Source organism: Lactuca virosa, chromosome 5, assembly GCF_052849685.1.
Source record: "Lactuca virosa cultivar CGN04683 chromosome 5, Lactuca_virosa_CGN04683_v6, whole genome shotgun sequence".
In the NCBI taxonomy this organism is placed as follows: domain Eukaryota; kingdom Viridiplantae; phylum Streptophyta; class Magnoliopsida; order Asterales; family Asteraceae; genus Lactuca; species Lactuca virosa.
In genome coordinates this window covers 76,191,314-76,208,469 of record NC_136430.1, presented here as the reverse complement: position 1 = coordinate 76,208,469, position 17,156 = coordinate 76,191,314, and the positions used below count along the sequence as shown (strand labels likewise).

Sequence of the window (17,156 nt, the reverse complement as noted above, 5' to 3'; positions counted from 1 at the left end):
TACGGTTGAGATAATAAAGTTACATTATTGGGGCACAACATCAGCGGCGATGAACATCAGTGTAAGTGATAAGTGAGTGGTGTGTGATGGTCACCCAGTAAGTTTGTTATGTCTCCTGATAGTGTGGGCTTAAACTATCATTCCCTGACATAGTATTGCGAGATCTCATCAGTGTGTGGTTTCATACGCTGACTCATTAATCACTTTTATTAGAAGAAAAGGGCAAAAGTGGGTAGGTGCGTGTAATATATCACGAATAATGATATACCCATCGACACAAATTTTTTAAATTCTCATCAGCGTCTGGTATCACACAATAAATCATGAAATTCTAAATAATAATATATGGAGAGAATGGATTGATGTGTTTGATAAGTTGTGGTGTTTTATCTTAACCATCGGCATAGATTTTTCAAGCTCTCATCAGCATTTGGAACATTACGTTGAATCATAAAGCTTTAAAGAAGAATGTAAGGGTAAGAATGGATTGTTTCAGTCATGCTGAGGTGGAATCAGCGTGAATCGTTAACAAGTATAACTCATCAGCAAGAAATGTTTTTGATCCTTGCATCATAAAGTTTAGTTGCATTCTTGAATTATAGTTTCACCATCAATTCATAATGATACCATGTCATACCTCAGTCTTGGAGGTCATGGACATGAACAACCCTTTGTCATTTAAGGACCAGAAAAGTATCTCTTATGTTGATGATTGTGTAGTCAGGGTAAGCCATTGGGTTTTGCTTAATGTTTCAGCAGAACATGAGACTTGATGCATACGACAAGCATGCTTCTAGGGACAGAGTCAGGTAGGATAGTTAACTAAGAATAAACACCCAAGACTTTCTATCAATTTTTTATATTTGGACCAGGCAATCTCACTTACAAAGTTTAGATGATGTTAAACAATCAGTGTGAGGGGTGACTCATTGTTCTCAGAAGATGGTCTCACTGATGACAGACTTAGAGAGACTTAGTCACATACAGTAGCATGCTGCAGGGACGATGATTTGTCAAAAGTTACATACTTGGCTTAGAATTTCCACCGTCGGATCCTTTAAAAATGGTACAAAATAATATACAAACAAAATAGTTAGTCAAACAAGGAAATATTCAAAAGCGATATTTTTGCAGCTTTTTCCGAAGAGTGATAAAGACTCGATTCATTAAATATTTTTAATTGAATGGCCATAAATGCACTTCCATTTTCCAAGATATATGCCCTTCAAATCTCGCTATAAAAGAAGGCAAGCAAGGATAAATTATATCAAACAAGAAACACAATTCATAGTAAACAAATAGAGAGAATGCCTTTTGTTGGAGCATGTAAATGCTCTACAAATTATGAGTGATAAGTTAGGTTATTTATTCCCTTTATTGTATTGTTTGTTTTCTCTCTCCTTATATATAGAGAGAGTTGGTCATTGTAAAAGTAAGAGTGCACGAAAAATGTAGTTTTCTAGAGAGAGAAAGTGTGGTGGGATCTCCCCCACCAAGGGAGAGTTATCTCTCCCAACCATGTTCTTGTATTGTAATATTATTTCTCTCTTTCTAGTGATTATGGAACGACTCATATTATATTCTTCATTTATATTTTATGATCTTTAAATCTCAAGATGTTATTATCATTCTGCATCCACCGATCCTCAAATAGGTTTCAACAATTGGTATCAGAGCCAAAGTGCTCGATTTTTAAACAAAACTCTGATTTTGAAAAGCCTTCTATACCACTGAAGCTCATTCTTGAAAATAAAAAATAAATAAAAAATAAATAAAAAAATCAAAACAAAGGAAATATGGCACAAGCTTTATCATTGAACGTTTCCAACAGTGTTGGAGGCTCGAACAGAGCTCCAATAATTGTTGCAAATGAATACCACCATTGGTCTCAGAGAATGGAAAGGTATCTCAAGAGGCTCGGTAGAGATGTATGGAGGTTTGTGGAAGAAGGATCCCATGTCCCTATTCTCACTCTCATTCAAGCAGATGGTGCTTAGGCATGACTAGGTGGAGGTCAGGCAAAAATGAATCGGCCAACTAAAGATGATCTTGACAAAATGAAGAATGATGCCATAGCCTTTTACGAAATCTCTTGCGGTGTTGCTCCAGATAATTTTGACATCATTATTGTCACACCCCCGACCGAGGCGGCGGAATACGCTGGGCTGTGCGACTTAGTTCATGGATCCCAAGCAAATTGAATATACATCACAAGTTACAACAATAACAACATAGCAGTTACATTCAAGTTTAAAGTTCGAATACAAGGTTCCTACATATAATAATAGGTTCATAAATTCGCCTTAACAAGTAGGCAGAAATAACAAAACTAAATGAGACTAGACTGCCTAAAAATCCATGAACAAATCTTCTGTTAAAGGCCGGTTCACTGATTTCCTGAGAATACATGTGATTTGAGGGTCAACACAAAGTTGGTGAGAGTTATAGGTTTTCTGCTAACCGCAGTAATGATACTTTATAAGCCTAGAAAGTAGTTCTTTTGTGGTTAAAACCATGTTTGATAAAGGAAGAAATCATAAGTAATTTCGTGATTGGAATGTTTGTTAAAAAGTTAAACCATAAGTAAATCGATGCTTAAAATATTTGATAAATAGATAAACCATAAGTAATGCATACTGAAAATGTTGGATAAGGAGTTAAACCATAAGTAAATCCATACTTAAAATGCTTAATAAAGAGTTAAACCATAAGTAAGTCCATACTTAAAATATTGGATAAAGAGTTAAACCATAAGTAAATCCATACTTAAAAAAAAAGTTTGATAAAAAGTTAAACCATAAGTAAATCCATACTTAAAATGCTTGATAAAGAGTTAAACCATAGGTAAATCCATACTTAAAATGCTTGATAAAGAGTTAAACCATAAGTAAATCCATACTTAAAAATGCTTGATAAACAGAGAAACCAAATCTGTGGTTTCTAGTTAAAGAGTCTGGTTAATGCCTATAGTGAGTCCTATAACCGAGCTATGCGACCCGTTATAATCCCTACACAACGCTTCATTAGACGTCGTAGTTATACTAAAGATAATTATCACCCGCTTCGATTGATCAGTCGAGGTTGTAGCTAGCAACCGCAGGTGGGGGGTGTCAACCCGTATAGATCTATACATGCATATCTCGCTCCGAGGATTAACGGTTATAGTTTAAATGGGAATACTAAGTTGTTAAACTTAGGTAATGAATACTGTCTCACTATAGAGGCCATTAACTAGGTTATACGGTAAAGTTCCACTATAAAATCCGAGTAAGTTCGATAACTCCGTAAAAATGTATGTCACTCGCTTGAATAGATAAAATGTTTCTTCACATGCATGAATGATTTCCAAGATATAATTGTTATAATTTGTACATATATAATTAATAAATATGTTTGTACATGCTCGAAACAAGTAAAAAAAAAATTATGCACAAGACTAATAATATTTTTAAACGCATGTATATCGTAAAGAAATCGGTTTATAATACATTATTTTGACAATAATAAGTATTAAAACTAGATATATGTTTTATATGTGTATTCCATAGCCGATATTTAAATTTAGCATGTTTGTAAACACATTTCATAACCGGAAAATATATTTATATATATTTCACATGTATTCCCCCCCGCCCCCCCCCCCCCCCCCCCCCCAAAATAATAAAACATAAAAAGGGGCCGTAACACTCACCCTTGAAGCGTGAACGAATCTCGAGGGTGAAACTTGTCGTGAAATTCATTTTGTGACGTTCCGTCCTCTTAAAACGAATCACCGGTTCTACTTAAATTACCTAATAAACCAAAAAGGTGTTTTAGTATTAAATATTAAGTATAGGGTGGTATTTATTAAAATAAATAAAGTTTAGTGGTTGATTTTGCCAAAATCATACTCCAGGGACTGATTTTGCATCTTATTCTCAAACCAGGGGCTGAATGTGAAATTTTTTTGGACTAATTTTAGTTTCAGGACGAAAACTGTTAAGGTTTTCGGAGGGAGGGACTATTCTCGGTCATTTTAATGGCAGTTTGACTTAAATGGGAATTTAATTCCCATGAGGGGCTAGATTCGTGAAATCAGCATTCTTTAGGGTTATATTTAATTAAATGGAATCAAGGTTTGTACAGTGTCATCCTTTACACCATATCGGGATTTACAGTATGCAAACAATTACAAAACTAAACTGGGTCCTTGCTTCATCGGGAAATAGAGTTCGAACGGAACAAAAATAAGGTAACGGTGGTGGTCGATTTACTCACAGTGGCATAAAGGTAGCTGGAGATACTCCACACTAGCAAGGTGACGATGATGGTGGCTCGCTGCCGGACCTCCACAGCAGCGGCGGCGGTGTTCGAAGATAACAGAGCTGGTACGGCAGCTTGCTCTCTGGTTTTTCTTGTGTCCGACCGTTCCCGACGAGGAGGAAGGCAGCAGATCAACACAAAACTCCATTCAACAGGAGAAGAGGCGGAAACGGTGCTGGTGACGGAGCTGTGATGGCAGCTTCACTGCCTTCGTTTCCTTTCTTTTCCGGTGAGCTCAACGAGAGAGAGAGGGGACGAGACCTACTTCTTTGGTCTCTTCAATCTTGACTGAGTCGAACGAGGGAGTCATAAACAAAACGAAGGTGGTGGATGGTGATGGCAATGGCGGCCTTGCTTCTTTGTTTGCTGTTAGCTGACCAAGGGGAAGCAGCAACGACGCCGGGTACTTGGTGGTGTTTCTCCGATGAGTGAGTGATGGAGGCTGCTGCCTCTTTTTGGGTCTCACAAAAGAAAAGACGAAGGTGTCGTTTATGGGGAAGAAAAGAAAAGGAAGTGAGATATGAGAGAGAGAGAGAGGATTCTAGCACAACAACTTCTTCTTTGATTCAATTGCAGCTCAATGGACGTTGACTCTGTATAGTCCACAAAAATTGGCTGACTTCTCTTATTTGAAAGCTCCCCATGCATGCCAAGCTGCCAGCATGCCCTTTTTTTTGTCTTATTTACAAGCCACCTCGATTTACGTGATATCAATTTCGGAGATCGTAAAAATTATTTCGAAGGTGCCTTGAGGATGTCACGGTCGCGGTGATTTCAAATATCTAAACGAAATTCAAATCTGATATACGAATCACCGTGAAACATCGTTCGAAGTTTCGCGTCTAATTGGTTTGAAACGTTTGATTTTTCTGACTTTTATAAATATTTTTATTAAAAATATTCTGAGAAGTAAATAAAATATTAGACTGTAGTCTGAGTCTAAAAACGCTCTCAGAATTTATATCTAAGGTGTGCAAGTGCCTCAAAGGATCGATACGGTTTATGAAATCAGATAATGTCAGTGTTATATCGGTTTGGTTTCTTAAAACGGTCATATCTTTTGCATATGAACCCCGTTTTAGACGTTCTTTATATATCCGCGATCAGGGAAACATGTACTACGAGCCTAGAATATTTTCTTTGTTCACAGGCACTGTTAGGGTGCAAAGTCACTCTTGGATGTAGTGTTTTAGGCTTTCCCCTTTGTATGTGTAAATCGGTTGAGTCTTTCCTATAAATAGGAAGTGAGTGACTCCCATTATGTAAGGAACCATTTTGGAGTGTTAGACTAGAGGGAGAAACTTTGTACAAACCCATTTGTATATTCTTTCTAGATCTAATATGAGCTTACAAAGATTTATTTACTCCTTGTGTTCTTGAATTTGTATGATGATTCACTAGATCTTTCTAATTCTGCACATGCCATCATAATCAAAACAACTACAATTGGTATCAGAGCAGGAATCACATATGTGATCTGATTTTCATTCATTCAAAAAGTTTTTGAATCAAATTTTTGGTTCAAAAGTTTCCGCACTTTTTGATCGTGAAAAACTTGTCTAGATCTTAATTCATACTCTGAATTCATACTCTGATTAATTCAATACTCGATTCTTTGATTCATCAATTGGTATCAGAGCGGGTGTTCTTGATTTGATCAAGAATTGATCCTTGATGACTATCTTGATTTGGTGATTCATTTTTTGATCATTAATCTTCGTGATTTGGAGAGTTTGGATTCTAGAAATCGAATTGATCTTTGATTCTACTCATAATTCGATTTCTTCACTAGAATTCAAGTGATTTTTGCTTTATCTCTGTAGAAAACTCATTCAAAATCACTTTCTCTCTCTATAAAACCCAAGTTCATATCATTTGATTCAAAAGAATAGAAGCAATTATGGAGAAATGGATGATACATAGTAAGGATGTTCAAGGTGAATGCACTTTTGAATATCTTCTTTATAGTTTGACTGTTGGATTGAAAAGTGAATGTGATATCGTTGTAAATGGAGAAAAGAACGAAGTTGGAGAATTAATTAGTTGTCCAATTTTTCAAACCAAAGATTTGTTTGATCGTTTGGTTACAACATATCAAAAGAGACGAAGAAATAGAAGAGATGGAGAAGTCATAAAAGGAATTTCTCGTGCTGAATGCAAATATGGAAGCAATAAACTTGAATATTATGCAGATTGTCGTGAAGCTCGGGAAGGTGTTCTTGATGATGATCTTGATGTTCAAGAAAAAGGCGTTCAAGTTGATTTTCAAGATGAAAAAGTTTTTTGCTCGATTGGAGTTCAAACCGATGATATTTTGTGTTCTTGTGATTCGTTTGAAGGAATGATTCCTTATCGGAAGCCGGTGATCCAAGAAATTCACAAGTATCAAACTCCAAAAGATTTGATTCAAACTCATAAAGTTGATGTTGTGGAAAGTGGGTTTGTTCATGAGATCAAGTCTTCAAGATGCAAAAAGATGAGAAAGAAAAAGAAGAAGAAGATTAATCAGAAAAACAAGCGGGTTTACTCACAAAAATCGTCAAATGTTGTGAAGTCGAAATCCGTGAAGCAAATTTGGGTTCCAAAGCAACAATCTCCAAAGGTTGCATTGAATTTGAAGTCAAAACCCAAAAGTGTTGATGGTTCTTTTGAAGATGTTCTTGGATCGATGAAGAACACGAAGAACACAAAGAACGAGTTGTACATCTCGCATAATGGGTGGTACAATGTTCAAATTGGAGATTTTCTCATTCCAACAAAAGAACCAAGATCTTCTAAATTTGATTTGTTCGTTGAAAATGGAACTCAGTTCGTCAAAAAGGTATCTCAAATTCTCAAATGGATTCCAAAACGTCCATGATTTTGATTCGTATTTTGTGTTTTTCAATTTTTGATCGATTTGACTCGATTGGATCGACTTCGTTTCATGCCCAATTGTAGATCCAATCTATTTTTTTTAGATCAAGCCCAAGCCCAAGCCCAAACCATAATCAAAATCATTTTTATTCTTTAATCATGTAATCCGATTCGTAAGCCCAAAATCTAATGATATGTTACTGTTCATCTTTGAATTAATAAGCCCAAAGTCAATTGAAGTGCTTGATTCGTTCAATTCGTCGCCGGTCTCATTTTTTTTTCTCTTCACTGTCACTCGCATATCTTGTTCTTAATCCATTGTTCTTGAAGTTTGATTTCGCTATCATCTTACTGAAAAATCGATTAGAAGCTTGTGTTAATCAATAATTGTGAATCGGTTGTGTATGGATTCGTATATTAACAAACCGATGATGATCAAGTGATTGTCGATCACTGTTTTTGATTTTGATAAAACTGATCAAAAACGTTGAAATATTTGTGACGAACATGTGAAAAACAGTTGATTTATCACGGTTTTGATCTAAAATCGGACATTAGAATCAGGTATTTCATGTTTAGTGATCTTTGATTTCGAAAAGTCAAACCCAGAAAATGTCAAATTCGATTTCTATTGGTTGATTCAGTGAATTGAAAGTTGAAATTGGTTATTACAAGTTGTTTAGAGGCTGTGAAAGTCGAAATCAGGCTCAATTTGGGATTTAATTTTGAAGTTGGATGGATCTTGTTCTTGATGACGGAAGCTACGATGTCGATAGGTTTGTATGATTCAGTAACGGAACTGATGTTATGATGAAATCAGTTTTGTGGGTTGATGTTTTCGAAGGTTTTTGGAATTGAAGTCTGAACGATTTCGAATATTTTGAAGCTATCGATTTCAAGGATCAAATGAGAGGAATCGATGGTTTGAATGGATGAACAGGTGGGTAACGATTATATGCGAAGATTGAGTTAGCTACTTGTGAAAGGAACGAAAGTCAAAGAACGTTTGGAATCAATGATTCTGTTTTGGAACTAGAAAATGAAGCGAACAATAGAAGAAGGTTTCGACTGTAATGGATTTTTGGAATCGTATTAAGTGCTTATGGTCGAAATAATCTTCAATTTTGGAATTAAGGGATTGATTCGAATCTGTGTGTAAACTATGAGTTGGAGTCGATTTCGTGCCTGTATGTTGTATGTGTGTTCGTTCGCGTCTACAGGGAAGAATGATTTTGATGGAAATTTGCTTTTGTGATCGATTGTCAAGGAACGAACAAAACGATGAACTGTGAAAATTTGATTTTGGGATTGTTCGAATGTCCTGGCAAAGTAATAGATCCGGGGATGTGATTCAAAAGTAATAGTTTGGGAAGAACTGTAAGGAACGAAGAACTGTGTTTGGATGTTGAAAATTCGATGGTCACGGATTGTTGATTTTGATATCGACGGTTTTTTTTTTCAAAAAGCGAAGCCGTGGTTTATAGTTGAAATCGAGAAGATTGAGTTTGTTGTTAATGATTTTGGAAGAACTGTAAGAACGAAAATTCGATTCAGAGGTTGGATGATTAAGAGGTTACTGTTCATTAAGAGGCTTCGAATGCCTTTGAATTCGTGTGTTTGGGAAAATTTTCGTATGAAGAGGAGATGCTTTCGTACGAAGCGTTGCAAAATTTCGTATGTTTGGAATGGAAAAGCAAAATTTTCGAATGTAGTCCCTCAAGTTTCGAATGGTTGACAAATGGAAAAAGACTTCGTATGAATAATCCAAATTTCGAATGTTTTGATCAAAAAGCAGAATTTTCGAATTCAGCCCCTGAACTTTCGAATATTTGGCAACCTCATGAATTAATTGAAGTTTCGAATGTTTGACACTTTTCACCCAAATTCGAAAATATTCTGAAAATTCGAATGTTTGGGATAACTCTTCGTATGTTTGGAACACAAATGGCATAATTTTCAAAAATAGTCCCTGAGGCTTCGAATGTTTGGCGGTTCATACCCAAATTCGAAAAAGCACTGTTTTTGCTGAAATTGAAGAAAATGCATTTCAAGCCCCTGCAGTTTTGTGCAAATTGACGCTTTCTACCCAGCTTTGGAAAAGGGGGAGAGTTTTGCATATTTTAGCTGTTTTAGGCGCAATGGGTCCCTGCAAGTTTCAGAAAGTGACGATTTTTACCCGGTTTTTGAAAAATCTTGCAACTTTCACCCAAAAAGTCAAAATTTTTCATAAATTGGAAATTTTTTGTGGCTTTTTCGTGATTGTTTTTCCGTGCAAGATTTTTGGTGATTCATTTTTGGTACACATCAAGGGGGAGTATTGTATTGTTCATTCCTCGAGCGCTTCTCACCCTTAATGGGTTTTATAATCATTTTTTGATTATAAAAAGGGGGAGAATGATGGGTATTCGAAGCGGGTTTCTCGGATATTCATTTGCGGATTTTGAAGACCAGTGTTACTTCGAGGGGGAGTTTGGTCTTGATTGCGCTAGCTCGTTGGAGACTGAAGCTGGGACATCCAATCCTAACTTTGAGGGGGAGAATGTTAGGGTGCAAAGTCACTCTTGGATGTAGTGTTTTAGGCTTTCCCCTTTGTATGTGTAAATGGGTTGAGTCTTTCCTATAAATAGGAAGTGAGTGACTCCCATTATGTAAGGAACCATTTTGGAGTGTTAGACTAGAGGGAGAAACTTTGTACAAACCCATTTGTATATTCTTTCTAGATCTAATATGAGCTTACAAAGATTTATTTACTCCTTGTGTTCTTGAATTTGTATGATGATTCACTAGATCTTTCTAATTCCGCACATGCCATCATAATCAAAACAACTATAGGCACTTGATACAAAATTTCAGTTTTTCAGTCGTTAACCAGAGTTACAGTTTGTGCTTTACGTTTCGTTCAACATTTTCCATAATTTGAGATACGATACCATTTCATATCTTATTTTATTTGGGAAGACGTTACAATTCTTCTAAAATATGCATTAAAATTCAATCGGTCAGTATACAAAAGGTTCGCGGTGATCTAACCGTTTACAGATTCAACCCTAAATTTTGGGTTGTCACAATTATCAACTGCAAGTCTGCCAAGCAGATCTGGGATGTGCTCAAAAATCTTTATCAAGGGTTAGAACAAGCTCAGGATAAGAAACTCACCACAACTCTTAATGAGTTTAGCAAATTTAAAGCTCTTCGCGGTGAAATTCTTGACGATTCGTTCAAACGATTCAATATCATCATCACGAAGTTATCAAATGCTGGTACAGTTCGTAGTAATCATGAAACAACCCTGCAATTTTTGAACGGTTTGGAGAGACATTGGTCTACCGTGAAGATGATTTTACAAGGGGATAGAAAGATTCATACATTGTCCTTGTTCAAGTTATATGGAGAACTTCAAGCACAAGAATCAACTGTGCTAAAGGATTGTGCAGACCTGGGTGGACCACTCGCCCTGATGGCTCAAACTCCACAAGTCAAAACTCCACAATATTCATATCACACGGAGTCATCCTACCCACTTTCATATGACAACCCACCGCAGTCATATGAGGCTGATGCTGAAATCGAAGACGAAGAAGAATTTCAAAATGTCATCGCCTTGCTCAGCCAACAGTTCAACAGACTGCCACCACCATCATTTCGTAAAAATCAACAGTTTACCAAACCACCTTTTAACCACACCTTCAATCCAAATAATAACCACTCAGCATATCCCAGAAACCCTCACCATCCAACCCAGCCACAAAATGCACATCATACCAAAGAGGCACCGCAGTCCAACAAACCATCAGACTCTGGTACCTCAACTGAAGATAAAAATGAATTCATTATCTGCCATAAGTGTCATAAAGAGAATCACTTTACCAAAGATTGCAAAGCAAATGTAATTAAGTACAAGTCATTCTACCTTAGAATGGCCCAAGAGATGGAGGAGAAAGAAAAGGCAAGAGCTTATGTTTCTCAAGTGAAGAGGGATCATCAAGTGTGGTCATCCATAGATGAGGATGAAGAGTTTGACAACAACAATAGAAAATGGAAGATCTGTATGGTTGCAACTACTAAAGAGGATGGATCAACGAATTTGCATAGGAATTACTGTTACATGGCCAAAGATGGCACTCTCAGCATCGTCGAACAGGTAAAAATCGTGACCCATTCTAATAATTACAGCATGCATGATTGTGAACCATACTTAGAAAGACTTAATGACACATGTGATGATGTCCTTTCAGACTACAACAAAGCACTAGATGAAAAGAATATAGCATCCCAAGAGCTATACCACGTGAGAGGAAGACTTGAGGATAAAAGACTTAAGGTTGCTATGTTAGAAAAGGATTTGTTACTAGAAAAGGATGCTAGGATGTTGAATGAAACTCAGTTAGATATTTCTTTAAATCAACGGGATCTTGATCGGAGAGAGATTGTACGTTTTATTCAATTAATAGAAAGCTCTTTAATAAATCTGAAGCAATTGAAAACTTAGTCAAAAATGGGACCGTAGATAACATCTATAACTGGGGATGGTCCAATGGGTACTCCACAGATGAGAACTCTACTCCCCGATTTAATGCTGATCGTCCCTATGTCCCACCAGATCGTGAGTTTCATTTCCCAGTCAATGATAAAACATTTCCCGAAAACATAAAATGTCACTTCAGTAGACTTCACAAACTAAGTAACAACTGTGTCATTGAGTAAATTCTTCCTAAATCCTAAGGTAATCCAAATGATCAGTTACCCATCATTGGCACAATTTTTCCTGATTCTCAGTCCACTTCAGATGTAGATGAAGAAATCATTGTGGAAGGACCAGAACTAGTTGTAAATTATCCATCCTTTCCTTCCATAAAATGTCCCAACAAAAGGCCATCTTTGACATACTCTGCGGTAGTCCAGTCACCTGTATCGCAGACCCCGGTCAAAAGCACAACGATTCTTCAGCCCATTCTTCATGAATTGCCAATTTGAAAATTTTGAATTTGGACAATGTTATCAGAGTCCCGAACTTTCTAATTCTGATGACTCAAGTCCCCGTTTTTCAACTCATTCAGAGATTTTCAAGAAACCACAGTTAAATGTCTCTGATTTCATTTCTCCAAAGAATCAAGCAAAAGTGGCTTTCAAATAGGAGCTCAGATCCCGACGTAAAAAGCAGGAAACTGATCTCAAAAAAAAAACTTTCAAACAAACCAAGCTTTCAAATCAAAAGAATTTCGAAAAACCCCATTACTGCCAAAAATCTTTCAAATAATATTGCAGTCAGGGGATCAAGCAATAAGGAATGTACTGTGACAAAATCTTTTTCAAACACTCCTGCAAAATTTCAAAAGAAAGTCACATCATTTCAACAATATTCCTTAAATGATCCAAAGTGGAAGGGTGTTCTGCCAACTCCTGAATGTTCAAAATCACATCAGTCAGTCATCAGGTCAAAACCTAAGACTAGTCCACGTGACAAAACTTTTTCATGACCCAAGAGCACTACAGCCAAATTTCACCCAAGGACCGGTCACAAGTCTTGAACCACATCCTCCGGACTGATGACAAAATACGGTGTCTGGATAAACGAGAAAAATCTCTCCTTTGGATTTTATCCGCTAAAAACATCACGTCCAACCCAACCTCACAAGCCCCCAAAAGTTGTGAAACACCCTGGACTAGGTTAAAAAACTGAAAAGCAATCTGTTCCTAAGTCCCGCGTGCATGCATCCATTAAGAAAAGTTCTCATGTGGCCATGGGCTCCAAACTTGTTTGGGTGCCCAAACTAAACCATTAATTTGCAGTACATGTGCAAGGAGGAACAAGAAGAGGAGTGGTTAATTGATAGTGCATGCGCCTTGCACATGACCGGAATGTTAGAATACCTTCGCGACTTCAGGTCAATCTATAATGGTGGACACGTCACTTTTGGAAACAATGCAAATGGAATCATCAGGGGTGATGGTGTACTGACCACGGGAAGTTCCTCAATTTAAAGAGTGGCTTACGTAGAGGGCCTCAAGCATAACTTGATCAGCGTGGGTCAATTATGCAAGGTTGGTCATCGGGTTGAATTTGATAGTGAATATTGCAACATAATGACAAATGACAGAAACACCTGATTGATCAAATCCAGTGCCGAAGGGACAATGTATCCCTTGGATGTCTCATTGATCATTGGCAAACCACAGTTGTGTTTTCTATCAAAGGCAGTATCTGAGGTAAGTTAGTTATGGCACCGCAAACTTGCTCATCTCAACTTCAGATATATCAACAAACTGGTCAGCGAAGAACTAGTATGTGGCCTCCCTATCTTGAAATACAGTAACGATATGTTGTGCCCAACCTGTGAGTGTGGAAAACAAACAAAGGGAAGTTATCCTCTGATTGTCGATTCTTCAATTGTTGAACCTTTAGAGCTACTTCACATTGATCTCTGCGGTCCATCTACCATAGCCAGTCTTCATCACAAGAAATATATTCTGGTTATAGTTGATGACTTTACTCGCTTCACTTGGGTCTTCTTTTTGAGAATCAAATCCGACACACCGCAGATCATGATCAATATTATAAAATAAATAGAGATCCAGATCAAACTACCAGTCAGGAGGATAAGAAGTGACAATGGGACTGAATTCACTAATTAACTCTTGAATAGGTTTTTAGTTTTCAAGGGCATCAGTCACAACTTTTTGGCACCCTACACACCATAACAAAATAGGGTAGTAGAGCGAAGAAATCGCACATTGGTCGAATCAGCTAGATCGATGTTGAATTTTGCCAATCTTCCTCTTTACTTCTGGGCAGAAGCAGTGGAAACTGCATGCTTTGTTCAAAACCGAAGTATCATTTGCAAACGTCTTAACAAGACTCCTTATGAGGGTCTCAAAAACAGCAAACCCAATGTTCGATTCTTCCATATTTTTGGTTGCAGATGTTTTGTGATCAACAACAAGGATCAACTTAACAAATTTGCACCGAAATCAGATGAAGGCATTTTTCTTGGCTACTCAACCAACAAAGTGGCCTACATGGTTCTCATAAGACGTATAAGACTGATAGTCGAAAGCTTTGATGTAAAATTTGATGACTATTACGTCCGCAACACTGCTGCTTCAACTGAAACGAAATATATCCTGGAAAGTGATATCCCAGCCTCTTCGGGTCCGTTGAACATAGTTGATATCAACTATGATGATCTTTTTGACCGCGCAGAGACAACTCATCTCTCTGAAATCCCGGTGTCTCCGGTAGCCCAACAACAACATGTTGAGGTATCTGGCCCGACCTTTTCTAAAGACTTGTCACTCAATACTTCCACCTTTCCGGTTAAGGGGGAAAGTTCAACACCGTTGGAAGTGACAACCATCAAGGTTCCAGTACTAGAAGATGCAGCTCCGGTTTCTACCCGCAGAGTCACTATCCATTCAAATGATTCTGAAAACTCTGAGGATAAAGAAGTTGAGAACACTAACACAAGATCAGATTCAAGGTTTATCACTCACTCATCAGTCCAGTGGGAACCGATGTCACTGGCTCAAGGAGAACGGTCTTCGGTTCAGGGGGAACTCTCATACTCAATTCAGGGGGAACCTCCTTCAACAGCTGCAGATCAAATTCCTACAGTCCAAGATACATCTGCGGGCTGATCCCAAGTCGAGGGGGAACTACCTTCTCCAACGGCAGAGTCCTCTGACGTTGAAGATATTCCCTCAACCACAACTGCAGATCATTAACAAACTCATTTTCACATTTGGACGAAGGATCACCCACCGGGTCAAATCATCAGCAACCAATCCTCAGGTATCCAAACTTGATCCTCTAGTGATTTAAATAACCATTGTCACTATGCAGCATTCATGTCTTAGGTCGAGCCCATAACTACAAAAGAAGCACTCATGGAGCCTGATTGGATTGTTGCTATGCAAGAGGAACTTGCTGAGTTTGAAAGAAATAAAGTGTGGAAATTGGTACCGAAGCCAAAAGGTCAGACAATCGTCGGTACAAGATGGGTATATAGAAACAAGCTAGATGAATCCGGTGCGGTGGAGAGAAACAAAGCCCGGTTAGTTGCTAAGGGGTGCAGTCAACTTGAAGGCATTGACTACGATGAAACATATGCCCCCGTAGCCAGGATGGAAGCAATATGCATTTTCTTAACGCATGTTGCACACAAAAACATCAAAGTGCATCAAATGGATGTAAAAAGTGCCTTTCTGAATGGATAACTGAAAGAGGAAGTCTATCTCTAACAACCTCCAGGCTTTGAAAGTCTAGAATTTCCAAACCACTGTTACAACCTGGAGAAAGCAGTATACGGTCTTAAGCTGGAACTGAGGGCGTGGTGTGAGACTCTCTCTGAGTTTCTTGTCACGTCGAGATACAAAAGAGGTGTGATTGATCCCACGTTATTCAGACGATCAAATGATAATCACTTGATGCTTGTTCAAATATATGTGGATAATATCTTTTTTGGATCAACAGATCAGGGTATGGTGAATGATTTTGCAAGGCTCATGACAATCAAATTTCAAATGAGCATGAATAGAGAGATCAACTTTTTTCTAGGACTTCAGGTTAAACAAGTCCCTCAAGGGATATTCATTCATCAAGAAAAGTATACCACTGAGTTGCTAAAGAACTTTTCAATGGAAAATTGCTCCTCAGCCAAGGTCCCGATGGCCTTTGGGTACAAGATCTCATCTGACCCTACCGGAGAGTCAGTTGACCATAAAACCTACCGAGGAATGATTTGATAGTTGATGTACATCACTGCCAGCCGACCGGGTATTGTATTCGCAACAGGTTTATGTGCTTGGTACCAAGCTGACCCTGAAGTATCTCACTTGACCGCAGTCAAGAAAATTCTCAGATATCTAAAGGGAAGTAAAGCATTAGGCCTCTGGTACCCTGCGGGCAATGACTTCAATCTTCAAGCGTTCACATATGCAGATCGTGATGGGTGCATATTAGATCGTAAAAGCACTTCAGGTGGATCTCAGTTCTTAGGAGGAAGATTAGTTAGTTGGTCTTCAAGGAAACAAAACAGTGTTTCTTTGTTTACCGCAGAGGTGCAATATGTGGTTGTAGCCAGCTGTTGTTCCCAAGTCCTTTGGATGAAGACTCAACTTATGGACTACGGTTAGAGGATGTTACAGATGCCCATTTACTGTGATTCAGAGAGTGCAGTAGCGATTTCTCATAATCCTATTCATCACTCGAAGACGAAGCACATTGAACTACGGAGCCACTTCATCAAAGACCATATCCTCAAAGGTAACATCGAACTCATTTTTGTGCCCACTCACGAAGAAATAGTTGATGTTTTTATTAAGGCACTCGATGCTACAAAGCTAAATGGATTTTTGGAAATGCTGGGAATGATGAACACAGACCCGCAATTCTTTTTGAATTAATAAGTACCACAGACCACGTCTGGTCTCCAAGGGTGAAGGGATTGCTTCTTTTCTTCTCAAAAAAACTCTTGAAGCACTTTCTTCACTGTGGTTCTAGAATAATATATCCTTCATATTCTTTTCAGTATACCTTGTATAATGCAATCACATATGATCAATATATTCATTGGGTCTTTTATTTCTAACCTTCATGATCAAGTTTGTTTACAGCTACCACAATCACTTTGCTTTCTACCGCAGTTGCACTGAATGAACCTCCAGTCATAACTTCATAAAAGCTTTAAATGATATTGTATGCTACTTAATGGACTTTAATATAAAAAAAACATTCTTCAAACATTAGTTTTTTCGCACATGATTTTTCAACCCTTTTTTTCAAATCACTTTCCTCAGTCAGGTTCCTTTTTCGGATAAAAAAACAAGTGAATCATTTTCCATAAACAAAATCTTTTAAGAAATCTTTTTCCTCAACCAGTCATGTCACTCATCCATTTAAAGTCTAATCCGTTTCCACTTCCCCACTTTTTACAACGGATAAACCACCCCCACCCCACGATCAGTCGGCGTGTGATCATGGTACAGCAAAACGCATTTAA

The 17,156-nt window shown here is 37.8% G+C and overlaps 1 long non-coding RNA gene and 1 pseudogene across 1 annotated transcript; one reads left to right on the top strand and one right to left on the bottom strand.

The window, feature by feature from the left end:
* Positions 1 to 1,804: 1,804 nt before the first annotated feature.
* LOC145117512 (uncharacterized) lies at positions 1,805 to 4,852 on the bottom strand. The gene is made up of 3 exons (XR_013712696.1): positions 4,258 to 4,852; positions 3,692 to 3,791; positions 1,805 to 2,397 (listed from the first exon to the last, which is right to left on the bottom strand). It is a non-coding gene; the product is annotated as an uncharacterized LOC145117512 (long non-coding RNA).
* A 10,190-nt stretch (positions 4,853 to 15,042) lies between these two features.
* Positions 15,043 to 15,372, top strand: LOC145111401 (putative mitochondrial protein AtMg00820 pseudogene; annotated as a pseudogene).
* Positions 15,373 to 17,156: the final 1,784 nt, after the last annotated feature.